This window comes from Triturus cristatus, chromosome 3_2 (genome assembly GCF_964204655.1).
Source record: "Triturus cristatus chromosome 3_2, aTriCri1.1, whole genome shotgun sequence".
Classification (NCBI taxonomy): Eukaryota; Metazoa; Chordata; class Amphibia; order Caudata; family Salamandridae; genus Triturus; species Triturus cristatus.
In genome coordinates this window covers 1042340675-1042363670 of record NC_140584.1, presented here as the reverse complement: position 1 = coordinate 1042363670, position 22996 = coordinate 1042340675, and the positions used below count along the sequence as shown (strand labels likewise).

At 47.7% G+C, this 22996-nt stretch overlaps 1 long non-coding RNA gene across 1 annotated transcript in view; it reads left to right on the top strand.

Annotated features, from left to right (window-relative positions):
- Positions 1 to 22996, top strand: part of LOC146859072 (uncharacterized) — a 58250-nt gene that overhangs the window by 18430 nt on the left and 16824 nt on the right. The window contains exon 2 of the long non-coding RNA XR_014979735.1: positions 539 to 689. This is a non-coding gene — a long non-coding RNA (uncharacterized LOC146859072). The remainder of the gene's footprint in view (positions 1 to 538; positions 690 to 22996) is intronic.

The following is a 22996-nucleotide window of genomic DNA, read 5'->3' as shown; positions in this document are numbered from 1 at the left end:
CATTTGATCGTCAAGCCTAACACTTTACATATCTTTCTGTAGAATTATTTATTTTCGATAATAGCTGTTACTTTTGTTTTTTTTTGAAGAAATGGAAAAAAACAAATTTTGGCTATCGGAATTCGTTTTATTTGTAGTTTGGAGAAAACTAATGATTAAAATGTTCCTAATTGTTTAGGTTTATGTTTAAGAGAGCTATAATTGCCTGGTTGCTGTCAGTTGATATTTCTAGATACATAGTGTTCAGCAATAAAATATTTTTTGATAGTTATGAATCTGCATTCCTTCCATTGAAATTGACATTCTAGTTCAGTTGTCTGGCTCCTTTGCCTTGCATTTTGATATATTTTAACACTCGGTTTTCATGAAGACATTGTTAGTGCTTTTGAGTAGTTCACCACGTTCATATTCAGATGATTAAACAGGTAGGAGATGACACAAAGTGACTGCTGCTAATATTTGTATAGTAAGTGGCTGTACGAATACAAGTTGAAGATTTTGAACATAAATCTATCCTAATTTGTTTTTGTCATTTTAGGTGCGAGCCAATGCTCACATTCCTGCAAACTATCTTCTAAGAATCTGTGAGAAGATCGGTCCCCTTCTAGAGAAGGAGATCCCACAGAGCGTTCCCGGAGTGCAGATTTTACTGGGAGTTGGACGCCAGTCTTTATTGAGATCTACAAAAGGTAATTTGTGAAAATGGTGGAGAAAAGCAAATTCGAGAATACAAGGATGACTATTTGTGATGCAGATAGTATTGTTCAGTGTTATTAATAGTGCAAGGTGTCAGGCAGTTTGGTTGCGTTCATGACGTCTGTGCCGAGCACATTTGTCTTTTATGTGATCATCATCCTGTCAGTAGTGTATTTGGCCCATATATTTGCAAGTGAGGGGGTAAGAAGGCCTCTTAATTGCAGCATAGTGGCTGGGGTCACTGTGTATGCATGTGAGATTTTGTGCGTGCGTCTACTGTGGTGCCTCTCCTATCCATGGTGGCCAATTTACCCTAGCACATTATGCCACCCATGGTTCATGGTAATCCGTCCCCCTAAGATACAGAGGTCATCTCTGACTTGATAGGACCAACCCATGAAATAACGGTTTTCACTTGAAGCATTTTTCGAACACTCTTTACATGATAGTGTCCTCTCTCACTGGCATATTGCTTGTCCTAGAAAAATAATGGCCCTAATGATGACGATTTGTGGCATGTTAGGGATTTTTTGACATGATGGTGCAACTATCACTACTGAGCAATGGTGCTCTGAACCAAATTTCGACCAGGCTTACAAGAAAGAGAAAAAAAAGAATGTACATAGTGACGTTGCTAGCAAGATCTTGAATTCTTCAGAGGTGGCGAACAGATAAAATTCCGACCTTTCAACATTTTCATTCGAAGTTAAACAAGATTAAAGCATTAGAAAAACAAGCATTGGCACAGCCAATAGGTCTCGCTTTTAGGACCTTATAAGTATTTAGTTATGCAGCACAATATCCTTAGTACAACAACATCAACCGTTGCATGGCTAAACACTTATAAGGTCCCAAAGGCGAGACCTATTGGCTATGCCAATGCTTGTTTAACCGTGTCACAACAGTTCCAGAAATATCCTATATACTGCACAATTCCTTCACTCACTGATGACCTAAACACAGAAAAGAGTTACTCCTTTGGGGTGAGCTTCAACCCTACGAACACACCCTTGGTCAAAGCTTGGCTCAAAGGTGGGAAGTATATCATTTGGACTACAATAAAAGATCAATAATCAAAAAGCATTGGCAAAGTTAAAAGATCTGGCGCTGGTCACCAGCCTTCTGCCAAGTCTTGTTTTGTCATGGTTTTTGCAAAACTTTAATGTTTGGGAATATGCTGGACCCGGATCAATAAAAATTAAAAAAAAATTGCTGCTGGCAAAAAATATTTTTTGGTCTTAAATTAATGCGGGGTGAGTCTGCACCAGTGAATCTACACTGAAGGGAACTATTTTGCATGTGGATGTGTTCCTTGTGAAAGGGCTGCATGGCATAACTCGTAGTGAAGACAGCCAATGGCTGAAGTGAGCAGATACAATACCCCTTAATGAACGCTGCAAGAATAAGAATTGGCATAGTGAATAGGTCTCGCCTTTGGGACCTTATAAGTGTTTAGACATGCAACAGTTGATGTTGTTGCACCAAGGATATTGTGCTGCATAACTAAATACTTATAAGGTCCCAAAAGCGAGACCTATTTGCTATGCCAATGCTTGTTTTTAATGTTCTGAATGTTCCTGAGAGAAGAGAGGTTCCCAGTCATATGTATGCAGTGCAGTCCTAAATATACAGTCTTTGCACCAAGCAGCAGTGTACTGTAGTCCTGGGTCTACTAGTTTACAAACCGTTTGATCCTGGTCAAATAATCTGTCTGTGCCTCGTCCACTAATCTGACTATAAGGCAGCACTTTGAGAAATAGACATCAAGGGCACACTTCCTGGCTCTGACTCAGCTCTAGGACCAGTTTGAATCACAAGTCCATAAAGAGCCAGCTTTCATGTGGATTTTGCCTGCCACCCTCCATCTAACTAGGATGTGGCATTACAGCTAGAGCTGCGACTTCGTAACTGGGAAAACAGGATCCAGTCTTTGCAGCAGCTCAAGATGCTGTGAATCTGCCAAACCACTTAATCTCCCTGGGTCTAAAAAAAGAACGTGTCCTTGTGTAATGTATCTGGTGCTTATGTAAAGCTCTCTAATAATGTCGGGTAACATTTAATCTATACATAAGTGCAAAAAATGGTTTTCATTCGTCATTCAAGGATGTTTGCATCTAAGGTTACCACCTAGCTAGTATTCTGCCCCGTTCTGTTTCATGTCCTGGGCAGTACAAAAATAGGCAAACCAGCTAAAACCATTATTTTTTAGCCCTTATCTTTACATAATCAACACAGCCAATATAAACAGAAAACTTATTTAAAACACATTTAAACATGTTCTAGTGCAGCATTCTATCTGTGAGTAATGATTAAGGTAAACAAAGACATAGATGTCTTTCTGCAAATTAATACATACGATTCTTTTTAAAGTGCTATTTAGTATTGTGTCCTCTCCTTTACAGACTCCTAAAACATCAATAAATGGCCTGAATTTTTCTTCTGGAAAGGAGGCAACCCTAGTTGCATCCTAATAGTTGACGGTGATCATGAACCTGCATGGCGTAGGACCCCTCCTGTGCAGCAACACCTCCGTCCCAGACACTGACAAGCATCTTTTTCATAACTCCTCAAGTCCTGAAAGAGTGAGAGGTGCTTGTCTTTTGAAAGGCCCCTTCCCCTATTCCTGGCAGAACTATACATGCCTGTGAGGCCCAGAAGAGAAGAACAGAGACCTGTATCCAAAGGGAGCTGAAATACCTGGCTTATTAAACAGGCGCCAAGGACCCAGGTATGTAGGCCCTTAAGGAACGGACAATATCCAGGAAAAGGCAAGAGAAAAGAGCAAAGAAGGAAGGGTTGAATGCAAAAACGGTGCCAAAGCAGGCTCGAATTCCGCTGGCCAATGGGAAATCCGGGAGTGATTCAGAAATGTACCCTTGGGGCAGGTGAGCCTTCTGTAAAAATACATTTGGTGACCAATAGTTCAATTGGACCAATGGTCCCGCACAATTTCCTTTTCAGAGAAAGGAAAAATAATTAATAATAGGTTCCGTACATTTTCAATCGGCACTCTAGAGTATGTAATCTCTAATGGAAACAGTACAAGTATAAAGTAGAACAACCTCCAATGTTTTTGTGTGTAGTGCAATTAATTTATTCATTGCAGCATAACAACACTTTTTCTTCAGTCAATATATTATTATTTTTTTTTTTTTTTGTAATTTCCACGATCCATTGCTCACAAATAAGTGAAAAAGAAGGGTGCTCTACGGAGTGGGAGAAAGTAAAAACATGCAACTTGAAAAACATAACATTAAACTCCTAATAATGAATTTATATAATAAAAGCAGGAGTTAATATAGTTATAAAGTCAACGGCGTTTCAATCTCATACCTTTGAGATCATCTTCAGGACAGGTGTGTTAGCACCAAATATCAGGGAGGAACAATGCAGATGGCGACCTTTTGTAGTGTGTTATTTTACGCCGGATTAGATCTAGTCTTGTTATGGTTGTAGGACGGTTAATGAAACATCTAATCAGGTGAGAGCCCAGCCAGGGTAGCAGACTCCTTATGTAAGGTTTCCCAGGAAGGGTATCAAGTTGTGAGTCAGCAAAAGTCTTACTTGTGGCAGCGATCATGCGTGATAAGACAATGGAATGTATTTCCGAGCGTCGGGGGAAACCCAAAGGAAGCCAGCACACGAGATACTTATGGAGCAATTAATGAGAGCGTGAGGGAAAGACCCCAGGGAACCGGCACATGTAATAATTATGGAGCAATTAATGCATTGAGCAGGCATGCATTCCCACCGGGGCAACGCTCCAAGGCGAGAATGTGTCCCGTGACCCATTCTCGCCTCAACATAGATGAGATCATCAGGGCAGCGATAAAGGCAGCAGCCACACATAGTAATAAAAAGAATGGCTGTTGAAGCAGCTGAGAGAAGAGCAGGAGAAGTTAAGGACCCAGTGACAGCGGGGAGAGTGAAGAGCTTTGCGAAGACCTGTAATGTTGCGCCTGTGATGCAACAGGCGCAAACATTAGCGTAAGGGTCATGTGACCCTAAACGTGAATAGAGGTTGGTCGCGCGCGTGCGTATGCCACTAGGGCTACGTCCGCGAGACCAGTAACACATGCAAACACTGGCTCAGTCTTTTATTTAAGGCCTCGACCCTAGTCGCGCCTCCTGTGTAGTCCTGGGCCCCCCGCAGCATCGCGGTAGCCACAGGACATTACAAACTGACGACGAGGGTGGGCGTGCCCTCTCCGACCCGTGCGCTGGTGTGGCGGCCACGAGCGCTGTTCTCGGCTCGCGGCGCTCGTGCCCCAGTGCACGTCGGTCGTCACGAGCCCCATTGGTGTGCAGCGCGGAACACCCGCTGCCCTACGCGTGATTACTGCCGGTAATTTCTGCCCTCTGTGTGGCGGGAGACGCGCGGAGCACCGCCCCACCGCCCACGTGGTCCGGGCCTTGCTGCCTGCTGTGCAGCTTTCACCTTGGGCCCTGCTGTTCACCGCCACGTGTGGGCCCCTCGATCTCCCTCCAAGAGACGCCTCAAGACTGGAGCTGCACCCACGCTACCTGTGAGTACCTCTGCATTCCTAGCGGTGGAGAGAAATAAGGGGAAAAGCAGGCACACGTTCCTGAGTGCAGCAGCACCTAGCACCACTGAGAGGCCCAGTAACAGGGAGGCCCAGTAACAGGAGGGACAGGGGACACCACCCACGGCAAGAGTCCCAGCATAGGAGGGTGAGAAGTGTGAGCCCCAAGAAAAGGACAGCCCACGTGCACCTGAATTGCACGCACATGTCCAATCCAGAAAGGTCATAGAAGTCAGGAGGGACCTGGGTACCAAGGCCCGACAGGAAGATGGCCACCATTCCACCCAGTGAGCCATTCACAGTGGATGGGTCGCCATCGTCGTTAGTGGCCAAATGGAAGGACTGGGTGGACCGCCTGCGAATCTTCTTTGAGGCCACCAAGGTCTACAAGGACCAGAAGCGGGCAATGCTGATCCACTTGGGAGGCAAAGACATACACAACATCGTCAAAACGCTAGCCGAGGCCACCCCCAAGAGCCACCACACGCTGATAAATGCCCTCAACAAACATTTCGAACCAATGGCCAATCAGGACTATGAAAGGTTCATCTTCCGACAAGCGCGCCAGCTTCCGGAGGAATCATTAGACACGTACCACGCCAGACTAAAGAACCTAGCGGCCACGTGTGGGTTTCGCGATGAAACCGAAGAAATTAGGGGACAGATAATCCAGGGGTGCCCGTTGGCCAAGCTGCGAGAATGCATACTAGAAGAGTCCGGCAAGTCCCTAGCAGAAATACTAACCCTGGGGCAGACCAAAGAATTGTCAAAAGCGCGGGCGGCGCACATGGAGGCGGCTCTCCAAACACCAGTAAAGTCGGAACCAGTAAATGCAGTAACAACCAAACCCCCACAGAGGTGGGGCAGGAAAGGACCAGGGACGCCCACTCCGGGACAAGTCAAATCCTGCGGATACTGCGGAGGACCACCACACTCGGCGGCCGAGTGCCCCGCGAAAGGCAAAAGATACTCAGGATGTGGGCGATTTAACCACTTTGAAAAAGTGTGCCGGTCAATGAAGTATCGCATACCTCGCCAGGTAGCGAACACTCTCAAGGAAGATGTCACAGAGCCCAGTGACATGGACGATGATGAGGAGGAAGAGAGAGTGGTGCACAAGATCCACATGATCGGTACCACCATCCGAAAAGCAAGACGCCTACCCCAGTGCAGCATCCGGGTAGGATCACAGGAGGTTACCGCAGTGGTGGACACAGGGGCCACCATCAACATCATGGCGTCCACCCCACACAGCACCATGAATCCAAGACCAACTCTCCACCCCTCAACCATCACCGTATTTGCATATGGTCAAGATGCTCCCCATAGGATACGGGGACGGTTCCGGACGACCATAGCACACGGCTCACAGTCCATCACAACTCATGTCTACGTTACCGAAGACGGCCAGGGGATGCTTCTGGGGTGCCGAGCGGCTGAGGACCTGGGAGTCGTAACATTTGCCTTCGCAGTACACCAAGAATCCCTCCAGCACCTCCTTGCGGAATTCCCGGAAGTATTCCAGGGGATTGCGAAGTTCAAGGGGAAGGAAATCCACCTCCATATTGATCCAACGATCCAGCCTGTTGCACTACGACACCGGCGAATAGCGTTCCACTTGCGGCCCCTGGCAGAGGAGGAGCTCAAGAAGCTGGAGGCAGCCGGAATAATTGAGAAGGTGTCTGGTCCCACTCCGTGGGTGTCCCCGATCATCGTTGCTCGGAAGCCCAAACAGCCGGGCGCGGTGAGAATCTGCGTCGACATGAGAATGCCCAAAGTCGCGATCAAGCGGGAACGTCACATCACCCCCACGATAGACGACCTCATTGGAGAAATGGCGGGAGCCTGCTGGTTTTCAAAACTGGATCTGAGGTCCGGATACCATCAATTGGTGCTAGATGAGGCCTCTCGCAACATCACCACATTTTCAACGCACGTGGGGCTCCGGAGGTACACAAGGTTGAGTTTTGGAGTGTCCAGTGCCGCGGAAGTGTTCCAAAATGTCATACAGGAGTTAATCGTGGACATTCCCGGTGTCATCAATGTCAGCGATGACATCATGATACACGCAAAAACCATCCAAGAACACAATGAACGCCTTCTTCAAGTGCTACGCCGGTTGCAGGATGCAGGCCTCACTCTTCACCGAGAAAAATGTGAGTTCCTAGGCCTGAAGCTACAGTTTTTTGGCTACACATTCTCCACAGAAGGGGTCAACCCAGACCCAGAGAAAGTTTGGGACATTAAAGAGGCCGTCGCTCCCACCAACGTCACGGAAGTTCACAGCTTCCTCGGTATGGTAAACTACTGCGAGAGATTCATCCAAGACTTGGCTAACATGACACTACCGCTGAGGGAACTCACCAAAGAATCCACCACCTGGAGGTGGGGCCCTGAACAAGCCCAGGCCTTCGAGAAGATCAAGGAGGGTCTTTCAGAAGCTACCACACTGGCATTCTTTGATCCCAAGAAGCTGACATTAGTCGCAGTGGATGCTGGCCCTGTAGGATTAGGAGCAGTCCTCCTGCAAAGAAGGAACCCGCAGGAAGATTGGACCCCAGTGGCATTCACCAGCAGATCCCTCACTGAAACTGAACAAAGATATTCCCAAATCGAAAAGGAAGCCATCTCTATCCACTGGGGGTGCCACCACTTCCACCTGTACGTATACGGGAAGCCTTTCGTAGTAGCAACAGACCACAAGCCGCTGGTGGCACTCTTCTCAGGAACCTCGACTAAACCGCCTCCACGGATTGAGAAGTGGATGCTGCAGCTCCAGAACTATAACTGCAAAGTAGAGTATCAACCTGGGTCTAAACATCCGGCTGACTACCTGTCCCGCCATCCTCGGAAGGTCACGGCGCAGGAAATGGAAGATGCAGCTGATACCGAGGAATACGTCAGGTGTGTCACCGCTCGATCCTGCCCCATACCCTTTTCCATGGAGAGCCTACGGGAGGCGACGAGCCAAGACGAATGTCTACAGCGCGCCAAGGTAGCCCTCCGGAACAGCAGCTGGCACAGAGGCAAGGAGGAATGGAAAAGTCTAACAGCCATGGCACAATGGGTGATGGACAGTCTACACCACGTCAAGGTCTGGCGCTGGTCACCAGCCTTCTGCCAAGTCTTGTTTTGTCATGGTTTTTGCAAAACATTAATGTTTGGGAATATGCTGGACCCTGATCAATAAAAATAAAAATAAAAATGCTGCAGGCAAAAAAGATTTTTTGGTCTTAAAAAAATGCGGGGTGAGTCTGCACCAGTGAATCTACACTGAAGGGAACTACTTTGCATGTGGATGTGTTCCTTGTGAAAGGTCTGCATGGCATAACTCGTAGTGAAGACAGCCAATGGCTGAAGTGAGCAGATACAATACCCTTTAATGCACGCTGCAAGAATATGAATTGGCATAGTGAATAGGTCTCGCCTTTGGGACCTTATAAGTGTTTAGTAATGCAAGAGTTGATGTTGTTGCGCCAAGGATATTGTGCTGCATAACTAAATACTTTTAAGGTCCCAAAAGTGAGACCTATTGGATATGCCAATGCTTGTTTTTAATGTTCTGAATGTTCCTGAGAGGTTCCCAGTCATATGTATGCAGTGCAGTGGTAAATGTTATGTTATGTTATGTTATCCAGATTTGTAGAGCGCACAGCTGCCCCAGCAAAGGGGCGTCCTGGCGCTATAATGGACAAAAGAAACCGGACAACAAGCAGTATCAGGGAACACGGCCATAACAGCTCTTACAAGTCCAAAGGAAAGAGGAAGGTTTTGATGGCCTTCCTGAAGAATATCAGTTCATCAATGGCACGGATATGAACAGGTAGAGAGTTCCATAGCCTAGCAGCAAGTACTCTAAAAGAGCGGCCACCGGCCCTGGCCCTCTTAAAACGCGGAACAGTGACCAGGTGAAGCCCTGAAGATCTAAGAGGCCGTGGAGGTACATACGGTAAAATAAAATGATCCAATATCTGGGGAGAAGAATGCTTCAAGATTTTGAACGAAAGACAAAGAGATTTGAACTGAATCCTCTGAACAACGGGGAGCCAGTGAAGTTTATGGATAGTTTTTTTGGCCGAACAAAATCTCGGCAAACCAACCAGAGCCCTGGCGGCAGCGTTTTGAACACGTTGGAGTCTGGAAAGTTCGGCCACATTGGCTCCCAGCAAAAGAGAACTCGCATAATCCAACCTAGACAAGATAGTGGCTTGTACAATAAGCTGTCTGGTTGGAGCATCAAAAAATTTGAAAATAGGTCTAAGTCTACGAAGAATCCCAAAACACATGGCAGCGGTTTTCTTCGTGTGGGAGACAAAACTAAGTTTTGAATCCAGCCAAACCCCTAGATTTTTTACCTCGGTGACAGGAAGAGGAGTTGGACCAAGCTCAGACGGCCACCAATGATCGCCCCAGAGATGACTCTGCCTGCCAACAATGAGAACCTCAGTTTTTTTGGCATTCAATTGTAGGCAGTTATCAGTCATCCAACGGGCCACTGAGCTAATTCCCTCACGAAACTTAGGAGCCTCAAGGTCGGATGCCCCACTTATTGCAACCGCCAGCTGCGTGTCGTCAGCGTAGGACACCATAGTCAGGTTCCAACGCTTGGCGACAGCAGACAGCGGCTGCACATAGAGATTGAAAAGTGTGGGGCTGAGAGCCGACCCCTGCGGAACACCCTGTGCAATAGGATAGGGTTTAGATTGAAAAGGATGAGTAGCAACCCTAAAAGTATGACCAGATAGAAACGATCGAAACCATTCAAGAGCCATGTTGTCGACACCAGCCTCAACCAGACGATTTAATAAAATGGCATGGGAGACGTGTCGAACGCGGCGCTGAGATCCAAAAGCACCAAAGCCGCCGTTTGACCGGAGTCGACCAAAGTGAGAAGATGATCGACCATTGAAAGCAGCGCAGTCTCAGTACTATGGCCAGATCGAAAGCCATTCTGTGAAGGATCTAAAATATTAGCAGAGTGGAGATGAGTGGACAGGATAGCATTGACATGGGCCTCGGTCAACTTTGCCACCCACGGAAGAAGAGATATGGGACGGTAGTTCTCTAGCTTTAATGGATCCAGGGCAGGTTTTTTAAAAATAGGCATCACCTGGGCTTGTTTCCAGCTGCCAGGAACAGAACCTGAAGTCAGAGATAGATTAACGAGGTCACGTAGAGGAGGGAGACACAATGACGCAGATTCTCTAAATTGGGCAGGTCGAAGAGGGTCCATTGGTGCGCCTGATTTGACTTTCGCCGCAATTCTGTTAAACTCCTCCATTGATAGCTCTGGGAGAGAGCACAAAGACATAAAGGTCTTCGGGCTGGATTTCAGCTTCTCCTGAGGTACAGATGAGCCAGGCAAAGAGCGGTAAATAGCCTCCACCTTTTCTACAAAGAAGACGGCCAAGTCCTCACAATGCGAAACAGAGCAGATCTCAGCGACTGGGGCTCTACTGGCTGTAAGATCCTTAAGCACCTTAATTATTAATTTAGTGGGATTGGTGCTAATGTTAAATTCACGAGAGTAATAAGCGGCTCGAGCTTGACATACCGCTCTATGATACTTCTTGATCTTAACAAGATACAGCTTTTTCCTAGCAGGCAGATATGACTTACGCCAGGCTCTTTCAGCTTGTTTACATGATTTTTTTAGGAGCCGGAGTGAATCATCAAACCATGGGCTAGGTTCAGCACGACGACATTTACTCTCGGCAATTGGGATCAGACAGTCTAAGGCTCCAGTCAGCCAGCTACAAAAAAGATCATAACCCGACTCAACATCGGAAAAATGGCCAAGAGGATAGAGCCCAAGAAGCCGATGAAAATCTGCAAGCTTGAGTTTTTTCCATGGGCGTCGAAAGGACACAGGCGCAATTGCTCTATGGGGGAAATCCTCAATTGTGAGATGCAACTCTATAAGATAGTGATCAGTCCAGGCGATCGGCCTGGGAGATAGCACTTTAGCCGAGGTTAAGTTGGTAAAAATAGGGTCCAAAATATGTCCACCAACATGAGTGCAATGCTCAACCAGCTGAAATAGCTGGAGAGCCTCCAGATCGGCAATGGTGCTACTGACCGTAGAAGAAAGAGGAGCATCAAAATGAAGATTTAAATCGCCAATAATACTAAAATTGGCAGCCCCGAAGGCTAATGCGCTCACAACTTCAGGAAGAGCTGACCTGAAGGCAGCATCTGGGCCCGGAGGCCGGTAGATAAGTAGCCCCGAAAAAGTGAAATGAGGACTCATAGAAATACGAAAGTGAACACTTTCGCAACCTGCAATGTCTAAGGCCTTCCAGGTACATGAATAGCAGGATTTTACTGCAGCCGCAATTCCACCACCTCTCGAGTTGCGATTATGAGTAAAAATCGCATACTCAGAGGGGAGAGCCAAATTAACCGCTGCTAAAGCTTCCTCATGCAGCCATGTCTCTGACATAAAAAGAACATCAGGAGCTTCCTCCGTAAGTATATTATGGACGTCCAAATGATGTCTAACCAGCGACCTCACATTGAGGTGACAAATCTTAACATCATAAGGGACCTGAGAATTAGGCTGTGGAGGAACAACGCTATCAGAGCATCCCAAGGAGGCTGGTCTGTAAGCGGAAATAGGTGCGGGGAGAGGGAGTTTAAAAATACACTTAGGGCACTGAGAAGGGCCGGATAGAGGATGTAACGAAGTAGAGATGCAAGGCGTAGAATCGCGATAAGTAAGCAGTTCCAGTCTGGAATGCATTCGTAAAAACCGATCCCAAAGCAATACCGAGAGACCAAAGATCACTGCCCTGCCTTAGCCCTGACTCGGCGCGGACGAGCGCAGACGGGCAGGACTCTGGCACGACTCAGGCACAGAGAAGGCGTCTCCACTGCGCGTAACCGCTGCGCGCTTGAAGGACTGGTTTAAATAGGGTGTCCGCGTGTGTAGAAGACCGCTAGACCGCTCAAAATGGCGGCCCCACACGTCCCAAACACCACTCCAAAATGGCTGCCTAATCCCTCTACTAACTGCCACCACCAGGACCGGACCCGCTAAAACAGCGGTGAAACAACCAATTTAAATGCAGGTAAGAGGGAGGAGGGAGGATGCCCTATATTAACAACAAGGAAAAACAAATTAAATCAAAACGTAAATACTAAACTAGGTAGTTTAAAATACAAGCGCGAAGCGCCTTCGCTGCAGAGCACAAAGCGCGAGTCCTTAAAATGCTCAAGTGAGCCAGGTTACCTTGTCCAGGCTGACTCCCTTAAAGTACCGCCTTAAATAGGGTGTCCGCGTGTGTAGAAGACCGCTAGACCGCTCAAAATGGCGGCCCCACACGTCCCAAACACCACTCCAAAATGGCTGCCTAATCCCCCTACTAACTGCCACCACCAGGACCGGACCCGCTAAAACAGCGGTGAAACAACCAATTTAAATGCAGGTAAGAGGGAGGATGCCCTATATTAAGAACAAGGAAAAACAAATTAAATCAAAACGTAAATACTAAACTAGGTAGTTTAAAATACAAGCGCGAAGCGCCTTCGCTGCAGAGCACAAAGCGCGAGTCCTTAAAATGCTCAAGTGAGCCAGGTTACCTTGTCCAGTAAATATATAGTCTTTGCACCAAGCAGCAGTGTACTGTAGTCCTGGGTCTACTAGTTTACAAACCGTTTGATCCTGGTCAAATAATCTTCTGTCTGTGCCTCGTCCACTAATCTGACTATAAGGCAGCACTTTGAGAAATAGACATCAAGGGCACACTTCCTGGCTCTGACTCAGCTCTAGGACCAGTTTGAATCACAAGTCCATAAAGAGCCAGCTTTCATGTGGATTTTGCCTGCCACCCTCCATCTAACTAGGATGTGGCATTACAGCTAGAGCTGCGACTTCGTAACTGTGAAAACAGGATCCAGTCTTTGCAGCAGCTCAAGATCCTGTGAATCTGCCAAACCACTTAATCTCCCTGTGTCTAAAAAAAGAACGTGTCCTTGTGTAATGTATCTGGTGCTTATGTAAAGCTCTCTAATAATGTCGGGTAACATTTAATCTATACATAAGTGCAAAAGAATGGTTTTCATTCGTCATTCAAGGATGTTTGCATCTAAGGTTACCACCTAGCTAGTATTCTGCCCCGTTCTGTTTCATGTCCTGGGCAGTAAAAAAATAAGCAAACCAGCTAAAACCATTATTTTTTAGCCCTTATCTGTACATAATCAACACAGCCAATATAAACAGAAAACATATTTAAAACACATTTAAACATGTTCTAGTGCAGCATTCTATCTGTGAGTAATGATTAAGGTATACAAAGACATAGATGTCTTTCTGCAAATGAATACATACGATTCTTTTTAAAGTGCTATTTAGTATTATGTCCTCTCCTTTACAGACTCCTAAAACATCAATAAATGGCCTGGATTTTTCTTCTGGAAAGGAGGCAACCCTAGTTGCATCCTAATAGTTTAGGGTGATCATGAACCTGCATGGCGTAGGACCCCTCCTGTGCAGCAACACCTCCGTCCCAGACACTGACAAGCATCTTTTTCATAACTCCTCAAGTCCTGAAAGAGTGAGAGGTGCTTGTCTTTTGAAAGGGCCCCTTCCCCTATTCCTGGCAGAACAAGTGAGGCGCCATTTTTACCGGGAGACCTGGGGGAACGCTGGGTGGTGGTAAATTTGTGTGAGCCCGGGGATGCCACAACTTTCCCACCCCAAAATGTGTGAAAAAAGTGTTTTTTTCAGCTGAAATTGAGGTTTGCAGGGGATTCTGGGTAAGGAAACGTTGGGGGATCCACGCAAGCCATACCTCCCTGGAAGCCGCCGGGTGTCTAGTTTTCAGAAATGTGTGGGTTTGGTAGGTTTCCCTAGATGGCCGCCGAGCACCGGGTCAAAAACCAAAGTGACCCCCCTTGCAAAACCAGGTGGTTTTGCGATAGGCCATTTTGATGTCACCTCACTACGTTTTGGGCCCTTGCCTGCCGCGGGTACTTGGGCCTCCCACACAAGTGAGGCACCATTTTTACCGGGAGACCTGGGGGAACGCTGGGTGGTGGTAAATTTGTGTGAGCCCGGGGATGCCACAACTTTCCCACCCCAAAATGTGTGAAAAAAGTGTTTTTTTCAGCTGAAATTGAGGTTTGCAGGGGATTCTGGGTAAGGAAACGTTGGGGGATCCACGCAAGCCATACCTCCCTGGAAGCCGCCGGGTGTCTAGTTTTCAGAAATGTGTGGGTTTGGTAGGTTTCCCTAGATAGCCGCCGAGCACCGGGTCAAAAACCAAAGTGACCCCCCTTGCAAAACCAGGTGGTTTTGCGATAGGCCATTTTGATGTCACCTCACTACGTTTTGGGCCCTTGCCCGCCGCGGGTACTTGGGCCTCCCACACAAGTGAGGCACCATTTTTACCGGGAGACCTGGGGGAACGCTGGGTGGTGGTAAATTTGTGTGAGCCCGGTGATGCCACAACTTTCCCACCCCAAAATGTGTGAAAAAAGTGATTTTTTTCAGCTAAAATTGAGGTTTGCAGGGGATTCTGGGTAAGAAAACGTTGGGGGATCCACGCAAGCCATACCTCCCTGGAAGCCGCCGGGTGTCTAGTTTTCAGAAATGCGTGGGTTTGGTAGGTTTCCCTAGATGGCCGACGAGCACCGGGTCAAAAACCAAAGTGACCCCCCTTGCAAAACCAGGTGGTTTTGCGATAGGCCATTTTGATGTCACCTCACTACGTTTTGGGCCCTTGCCTGCCGCGGGTACTTGGGCCTCCCACACAAGTGAGGCACCATTTTTACCGGGAGACCTGGGGGAACGCTGGGTGGTGGTAAATTTATGTGAGCCCGGTGATGCCACAACTTTCTCACCCCAAAATGTGTGAAAAAAGTAATTTTTTCAGCTAAAATTGAGGTTTGCAGGGGATTCTGGGTAAGGAAACGTTGGGGGATCCACGCAAGCCATACCTCCCTGGAAGCCGCCGGGTGTCTTGTTTTCAGAAATGTGTGGGTTTGGTAAGTTTCCCTAGGTGCCGGCAGAGCTAGGGTTCAAAAACTGCAGCTCGTCACTTTGCCAAAAAAGGGTCATTTTTCACTGCAAAATTGAGGTGTGACCACGTTGCGTTTTGCGCCGTTTCCTGTCGCGGGCACTATGCCGACCCGCACAAGTGAGGTACCATTTTTCTCGCAGGACTTTGGGGAACGCGGGGTGGGTGGAAATTTGTGGATGCACGCAGATTCAAGAACTTTCCATTACAGAAATGTGGGGAAAATGTGTTTTTTTAATCAATTTTTTACGTTTGCAAGGGATTCTGGGTAACAGACCATGGTGGGAGGCACTCAAGTCACCCCATCCTGGATTCCCCTGGGTGTCTAGTTTTCAAAAATGTACAGGTTTGCTAGGTTTCCCTAGGTGCCGGCAGGGCTAGGGTTCAAAAACTACAGCTAGACTCTTCGCAACAAAAAGTATAAATTTTCAGTGTGAAAATGGGGTGTGTTCACCTTAGGTTTTGAGCCACTTCCTGTCGTGGGCACTATGCCTACCCACACAAGTGAGGTACCATTTTTATCGGGAGACTTAGGGTAGTTCAGATTTGTAAAGCAACTGTTATTACCTATTGATGCATTTCTCCCTTCCAAATGAAAGACATTGTGTAAAAAAAAAAGTCATTTTGGAAAATGACCAATAATTGTCATGCAAGTATGAGTATTCCCAATTTCGAAAATGTCCAAATATGCACTGTTTCTAAACTCTGTAATTTGTACCCATTTCAGAAATACATAGGTGTCTTTCATACCGATTTTTCCATGTATACATTTTCCCACAATAATTGCTATATACCCGGAACAAAAAAAAAAAAACCATTACAAAATGCTGCTCAGTTTTTTACTCTGAGTTCGTTGGGCTCTTGGTGAACCTAAAAGTCCTATATATCCCCACAACCAGGAAGGTCCACCGGATGTAACGGTACATTGCTTTCAAAGAGATGTCATAATTCGAAGAAGTTACAGGTGAAAACGTTGACTCAAAAGGCTGCTTTTTTCAACAAATTTTTAATTTTTCCTATATTTACCTGTTAGTTTCTATAAAGAAACCTTGATGGATCTACACAAATGACCTCTTGCTAAATTCAGAATTTTGTCTAATTTTCAAAAATGTATAGCTTTCCAGGATCCATTATTGCTTTTCTACCCATTTTTACCATTATCTGGAAGGAGGTTGAAAGCACAAAAAATAGCAAAAATAGGGTATGTCCCAGAAAAATGTCAAAACTGTGTAAAAAATGTTGGATTTCTGCCAAAAATCTGTCATTCCCTAAAAGCTGGAGAAATTGTGATTTCAGCCCCACAAACCCTTTTTTGATATCATTTGCAGAGAAAAACCCAGACGCTTTCATTTGCAGCCACTTTTCCCCATTTTTCACAAAAAACCCAAAATTTTGCTGTATTTTGGCTAATTTTTGGGAACCCTCTAAGAGAATACACAAACCCTGGGTACCTTTAGAATCCCCATGATGTTGGAAGAAAAGGACGCAAATTTGGCGTGGATACCTAATGTGGTCAAAAAGTTACAGGGGCCTAAGCGCGCACTACCCCAAATAGCCCAAAAAAGGCTTAGCACAGGAGGGGAAAAGGCCTAGCAGCGAAGGGGTTAAAAGAAATTGAGATTCCCGACAGAACCATTTGCTTGGCTTAATAGGCTCAGGCAAGAGCAATTGGCCATAGATAAGGAATCCTTAGAACTCCAAAAGGCTAGAAAGAAATTGGGACTAGAGTCCCATGGTGGCAGCAAGTGTCCCTAGGGTTAAGAAGTATACTTATGACCATAGGATCTGAGAAAGATAGTCCCTTCCTACCATGGTGGGGATGACATCCACAAATGGATAACTGCTTTAGAGAGGGCCTGTAAAGTACAGAGGGTCCCTCAAGAGCATTGGGCAGCTATCTTGCGGCTCTCCTTTGCTGACAAAGGTAGAGATAAGCTCCTCACTGTTAGAGAAGAGGATGCTGACAACTATTCAGTCTTGAAGAGTGCTCTCATTGATGGGTTTGGCTTAACCACTGAACAGTACAGGATTAAGTTCAGAGACACCCAGAAGACACAGACACAGGACTGGGTAGACTTTGTAGATTGTGCTACTAAGGCTCTGGAAGGCTGGTTAATTGGCAGCAAAGTTAATGATTTCAAGGGATTGTACAATTTGATTATGAGGGAGCCGATCTTTAATAATTGCCAAAATCAGTTGTTGCATCAATACCTGGTTGACTCTGATCTGACTTCTCCCCAAGAATTGGGAAAAAAGGCAGATAGATGGGTCAGAACCAGGATGAAGCAGAAACGCCAGACCCCAGGTGGTGACCAGAAGAAGCAAGATGCTAAACCTGCAGACAAGGGTGGGGAGAAGGGTAATGACCAGAAGTCTTCATCAGGGCCCCAAAAACCTGCAAGGGGGGGGCGGAGTCACAGTCTAAGAAAGGTATAGGCACAAAGAAACCTTGGTGCTTCCTGTGTAAAGAGAAAACCCATTGGACAGGGGATGCCAATTGTTCAAGGGCCAAGGATCCTCAGACCACCACCACCGCCGCCCCCAAGGCAACTGTTCCCCCTAGTTCAGCTCAAAGTGGTGGTACAGGGAACAAGGGTATAGTAGGGTTAACCCTGGGATCTGAGATGGGATCGGAGATGGGTCCTGGGCTAGTCAGAACTCCAGCTCTGGCTGTTCTGGTCTATGATGGAAGCATGGATATTGCCTCCCTATTTGTGAGCCCCAGCAATCTGGGCAAATGCAGACAACAGCCTTTGATCAATGGTAAGCAGGCCATGGCATATAGGGACACAGGAGCAAGTGTCACAATGGTGACAAAGGATCTTGTGGGCCCTAACCAGATCATACTTGGTGAGATGTACTAATTGACCAATGCTAGGAATGTCAGGACAGATCATTCATTGGCAGTTGTTAATTTCAGCTGGGGAGGGGTAACTGGCTCTAAGAAGGTTGTGGTTAGCTCAGACCTCCATGTGGAATGCTTATTGGGTAATGATTTGGAAACGTCAGCCTGGGCTGAAGTGGAACTCATGACACATGTAGCAATTTGGGCATCTCTGCAGATGTATTTGCTGTGACTAGGTCACAGGCCAAACTGTTTTCCACTGAACACTCCCTGGATCCTGGAAAAATGGACCAGGTGCCTTTCAAGAGCAGGAGCAGTAGGGGTAAGGCAGTGTCTTTCCCTCCGACTCAGAATGAGGATCAGTCTCCTGAGGAAGATGATCCCAGTCCCTGTGAAGGAACTGTCTCAGAGGAACTTGAACCTGATCAGGTTGAGTTCTTGGAGACAGGGGGCCCTTCCAGGGCAGATCTGAGTCAGGAGCCGCACAGCTGCCCCTTTCCTGAACCCCTCCGATAGCAAGCTGCTGCTGAGGCTGCTGGGCGTGCCAGTGGGTCCCACAGGATCTACTAGGATGAAGGACTACTTTACTCAGAGGGTAGAGACCCCAAGCCTGGTGCTACCAGGAGGTTGGTCAAACTTCTGAAGTTTAGGGACTTCCTACTGACATTGGCACATGATATACCTTAAGCAGGACACCTAGCGCAAAGTAAGACTTGGGACAGACTTGTCCCTCACTTTCACTGGCCTCACATGTCAGAGGACACAAAGGAGTTTTGTCGCTCCTGTACCACATGTCAAGCCAGTGGTAAGGCAGGTGGTACCACAAAGGTCCCCCTTGATACCACTACCTGTGGTGGGGGTTCCCTTTGAGAGGGTTGGGATTGACATAATTGGTCCCATGGATCCTCCAACAGCATCTGGGCACAGATATATTCTAGTGGTGGTGGGCCATGCCACTAGGTACCCAGAAGTCATACCCCTTAGAACCATCACAGCTCCTGTGGTGGCCAGGGCACTCCTGGGAATTTTTACCAGAGTGGGTTTCCCTAAGGAGGTCTTAACTGACAGAGGTGCAAACTTCATGCCTAGTTATATCACTGCTATGTGGAAGGAGTGTGGAGTAAATTACAAATTTACCACACCCTATCAGCCACAATTCAATGGGTTAGTTAAAAGGTTCAACAAAACCCTGAAGGGCATGATCATGGGCCTCCCAGAAAAGCTCAAGTGAAAATGGGATGTCCTGTTTCCCTGCCTTCTCTTTGCCTACAGAGAGGTTCCTCCGAAGGGGGTTGGCTACAGCCCTTTTGAACTTCTGTGTGGACATCCAGTTAGGATTCCCTTATGTTTAGTGAAAGAGGGATGGGAGTTACCTCTCAAACCACCTAAACAAGACATAGTGGACTATGTACTTGGTCTCCGCTCCAAGATGGCTGAGTAGATGAAGAAGGCAAGTCAAAACTTTGAGGCTAGCCAAAATTTATGGAAAGCTTGGCATGACCAAAAGGCTGTGCTGACTGTCTACCTGCCAGGACAGAAGGTATGGGTGTTGGAGCCTGTGGCCCCCCTCCTGGACAAATGAAGTGGACTTCATACCATTCTTGAGCAAAAGGGAGAGGTCACCTACCTGGTGGACCTTGGTACTCCCAGGAGCTGCAACAGGGTGCTCCATGTGAACAGTCTCAAGCCATATGTTGACAGGGCAGACATTAGCTTGCTCATGGCTACTGGTGAGGGACAGGAGGAAAAGAGTGACCCACTCCCTGACCTTCTCTCACAGAACCCTGATGATGGCTCAGTTGATGGTGTAGCCTTGGCAGGCAGCCTCACTGAGCAGCAGCAGACTGATTGCAGGAAGGTCCTCAATCAGTACAGAGAAATGTTTTCCCTGACTCCGAGTCAGACCACTTGGTGTATCCATGAAGTGGACACAGGTGAAAGTCTGCCTGTTAAAAATGAGATTACAGGTAACCTGACCATGTCAGGGACTGTATCGGGACTGAGGTGCAAAAGATGCTGGAATTAGGAGCCCTTAAACCCTCAGATAGCCCTTTGCCCAGTCCAGTAGTCCTGGTACCCAAGCCTCATACCCAGGGTGATAAAAGAGAAATTAGGTTTAGCGTAAACTACAGGGGACTCAATGCAGTCACTAGGACTGATGCTCACCCTATTCCTAGGGCAGATGAAGGTATTGATACCTTGGCCTCAGCCAAGTTCTTGAGTACATTTGACCTCACTGCTGGATATTGGCAAATCAGACTAGCTGAGGATGCCAAACCAAAAACATCATTTACAACCCCCAGTGGGCATTATCAATTTATTGTGATCCCCTTTGGCTTGAAGAACGCACCTGCCACATTTCAAAGGCTGGTGAATAAAGTTCTCACAGACCTGGAAGACTATAGTGCAGCTTATCTTGATGATATTGCTGTCTTTAGTTCCAACTGGGAGGATCACCTGGTCCACTTAATAAATGTTCTGGAGGCCCTGCAAAAAGCAGGCCTCACTATCAAGGCTACCAAGTGCCAGATAGGGCAGAGCAAAGTTGTATACCTGGGCCACCTTGTGGGTGGAGGCCAAGTTCAAGCATTGCAGAGCAAAATCCAGACCATCAGGGACTGGGTTGCTCCAACTACCCAGACTCAGGTCAGAGCTTTCATGGGCCTTACTGGGTACTACAGGAGGTTTGTCAAGTGATATGGATCTATAGTGAACCCCTTGAATGATCTGACCACTAAAAAGTTCTAAGAAAGTTCAGTGGATAGTTAGCTGTCAAGAGGCATTTGATGACCTAAAGCAGGCCATGTGCACTGCTCCCATTCTGACTATTCCAAACAATTCATTGTTCAAACTGATGCATCTGAGTTGGGGGTAGGGACTGTGTTATCACAACTGAATGAAGAGGGTCAGGATCAGGCAATAGATTTTATAAGCAGAAGGCTGACCCCCTGAGAGAAACATTGGTCAGCTATTGAGAGGGAAGCCTTTGCTGTGGTTTGGTCTCTGAAGAAGCTGAGGCCATACTTGTTTGGCTCTCACTTCATTGTTCAGACAGACCATAAGCCTCCCTTATGGCAAAAACAGATGAAGGGTGAAACCCCAAACTTTTGAGGTGGTCCATTTCCCTACAGGGGATGGACTATACAGTGCAACATAGACCTGGGAGTATACATGCCAATGCAGATGGACTCTCCAGATATTTCCACTTAGAGAATGAAGACTCAACTGGTAAAGATTAGTCTCATGTTGTATCGTTTGAGGGGGTTGTGTAGGAAAGTAGGATCTGCTTCTTGTGGTTACCCACACTTTTTAGGTCTCGCCTGGCGAACGCAGCGCGAAGCGCTGCTGTCGCCAGCGAGATCTATTGTTGCTGACTTGCCTCGGAAGGGGGACAGAAGATGTGCACGCGCAGGCTCTTGGCGGATTTGAATTGGTGTACGCGCTTACAGCCACGCGGCGTGCACATCTCCTGTCCCCCTTCCGACCACGTCAGCCCTGTTGGAGCGGCCCGCTGCAAGACGGGGCCGCTCAGAATGCCAAAAGGACGCTGTGCCTCGATCAGGCACCAACAATAGCCCACACGGAGCCCCCCAGCCCTTCTTCACTCACCGGGCTGCTCTTCTGGGGGGGCTCCTCCTCGCGGCTGCAGCACTTCTCTTGCGGGGCTTCCCTGCACTCCCGGGAGCCCCGCGCTGTCGTGGGCAGCCTCGGCCGCCGCAGTCTTCACCCGGGCCCCCTCCTGGGACCCGGGGCTTCGCTCCACTCCGGTCGCCACCGCGGGGCTCTCCTTTCAACATGGGAGCCCCGCGTTAGCATGGCACGCCGTTTCTCTTGCTGCCGGAGCAGGCCCCGCCCACGTCCCGGGCAAGGGCGCCTGACTTCCGGCTTGTTATTATGGCTGTTAACGTCTCCGTGGTCCGCGATGACTGGTGGTCTGTCGGGAATTTTAGAGAGGTGCTTGTTCTTGTTCCGATACAGAAAGCAAGTTTGCCTAGTCCTCACGGAGTTGCTATGTGAACAGGTCGAGTTATTGCCTGCTGTGATTCTCTGAAGAGCAGTATCATTCGTTTTCCATTCTTTACTTGTTTTAATGGTTTCCAGGTCCAGTGCTTGCAAACGGCATGCCTGATATTTGCAGCTGGTATGAATGTTTCGACAGCAAGGTGCATACTTTGAAGTCATGGGTTACTAGGCATTTTTGCACCCCCCTCCCCCCACTTGCACTCTTTTCTCCATGCATTTTCGCACCCCCCTCCCCCCACTTGCACTCTTTTCTCCATGCATTTTCGCACCCCGCTCCCCCTGCCCACACTCCGTTCTCCATGAATTTTCGCACCCCCTCCCCGCATCCACACTCCGTTCTCCGCGCATTTTCGCACACCCCTCCCCCCCGCCCGCACTCCTTTGTCCGTGCATTTTTGCACCCCCCCCCCACATCCGCACTCCGTTCTCCGTGCATTTTCGCTCCCCCCACCCCCATTCTGCGGGGACTTTACAGGGATAAAGTGAAGTGGCAGGCAGCAGGTGCCCCTCTGGGCTTAGAAGAAGCAGTCTGACACAGCGCTTCCTGCGGCACTTATGCAGTTTTACAGCGCTGCAACACCAGGCGACGTCATTGCTGTACTTGGTAGAATTTGCCGAACTCGGTAGGATGGATGGCTGGGTTGGCCTCACAGGCGCATACTTCCATCCCTGGGCCTGTGCCCCGTCTCTGAGGGTTGGTACCAGGTGTGGTCTGTTCTGCTGATGACTGGAGGCCATGCAGGGCTTAAGCTGCACGGTGGTGGCCACAGGTCACCTATTCACATGTGAAAGCAGCAGGGGCAGCAGCATCTGGCTGGTCATGATCGTCAAGCACGGTGCCATGATGTGTCCGCTTCACACGTCACCGA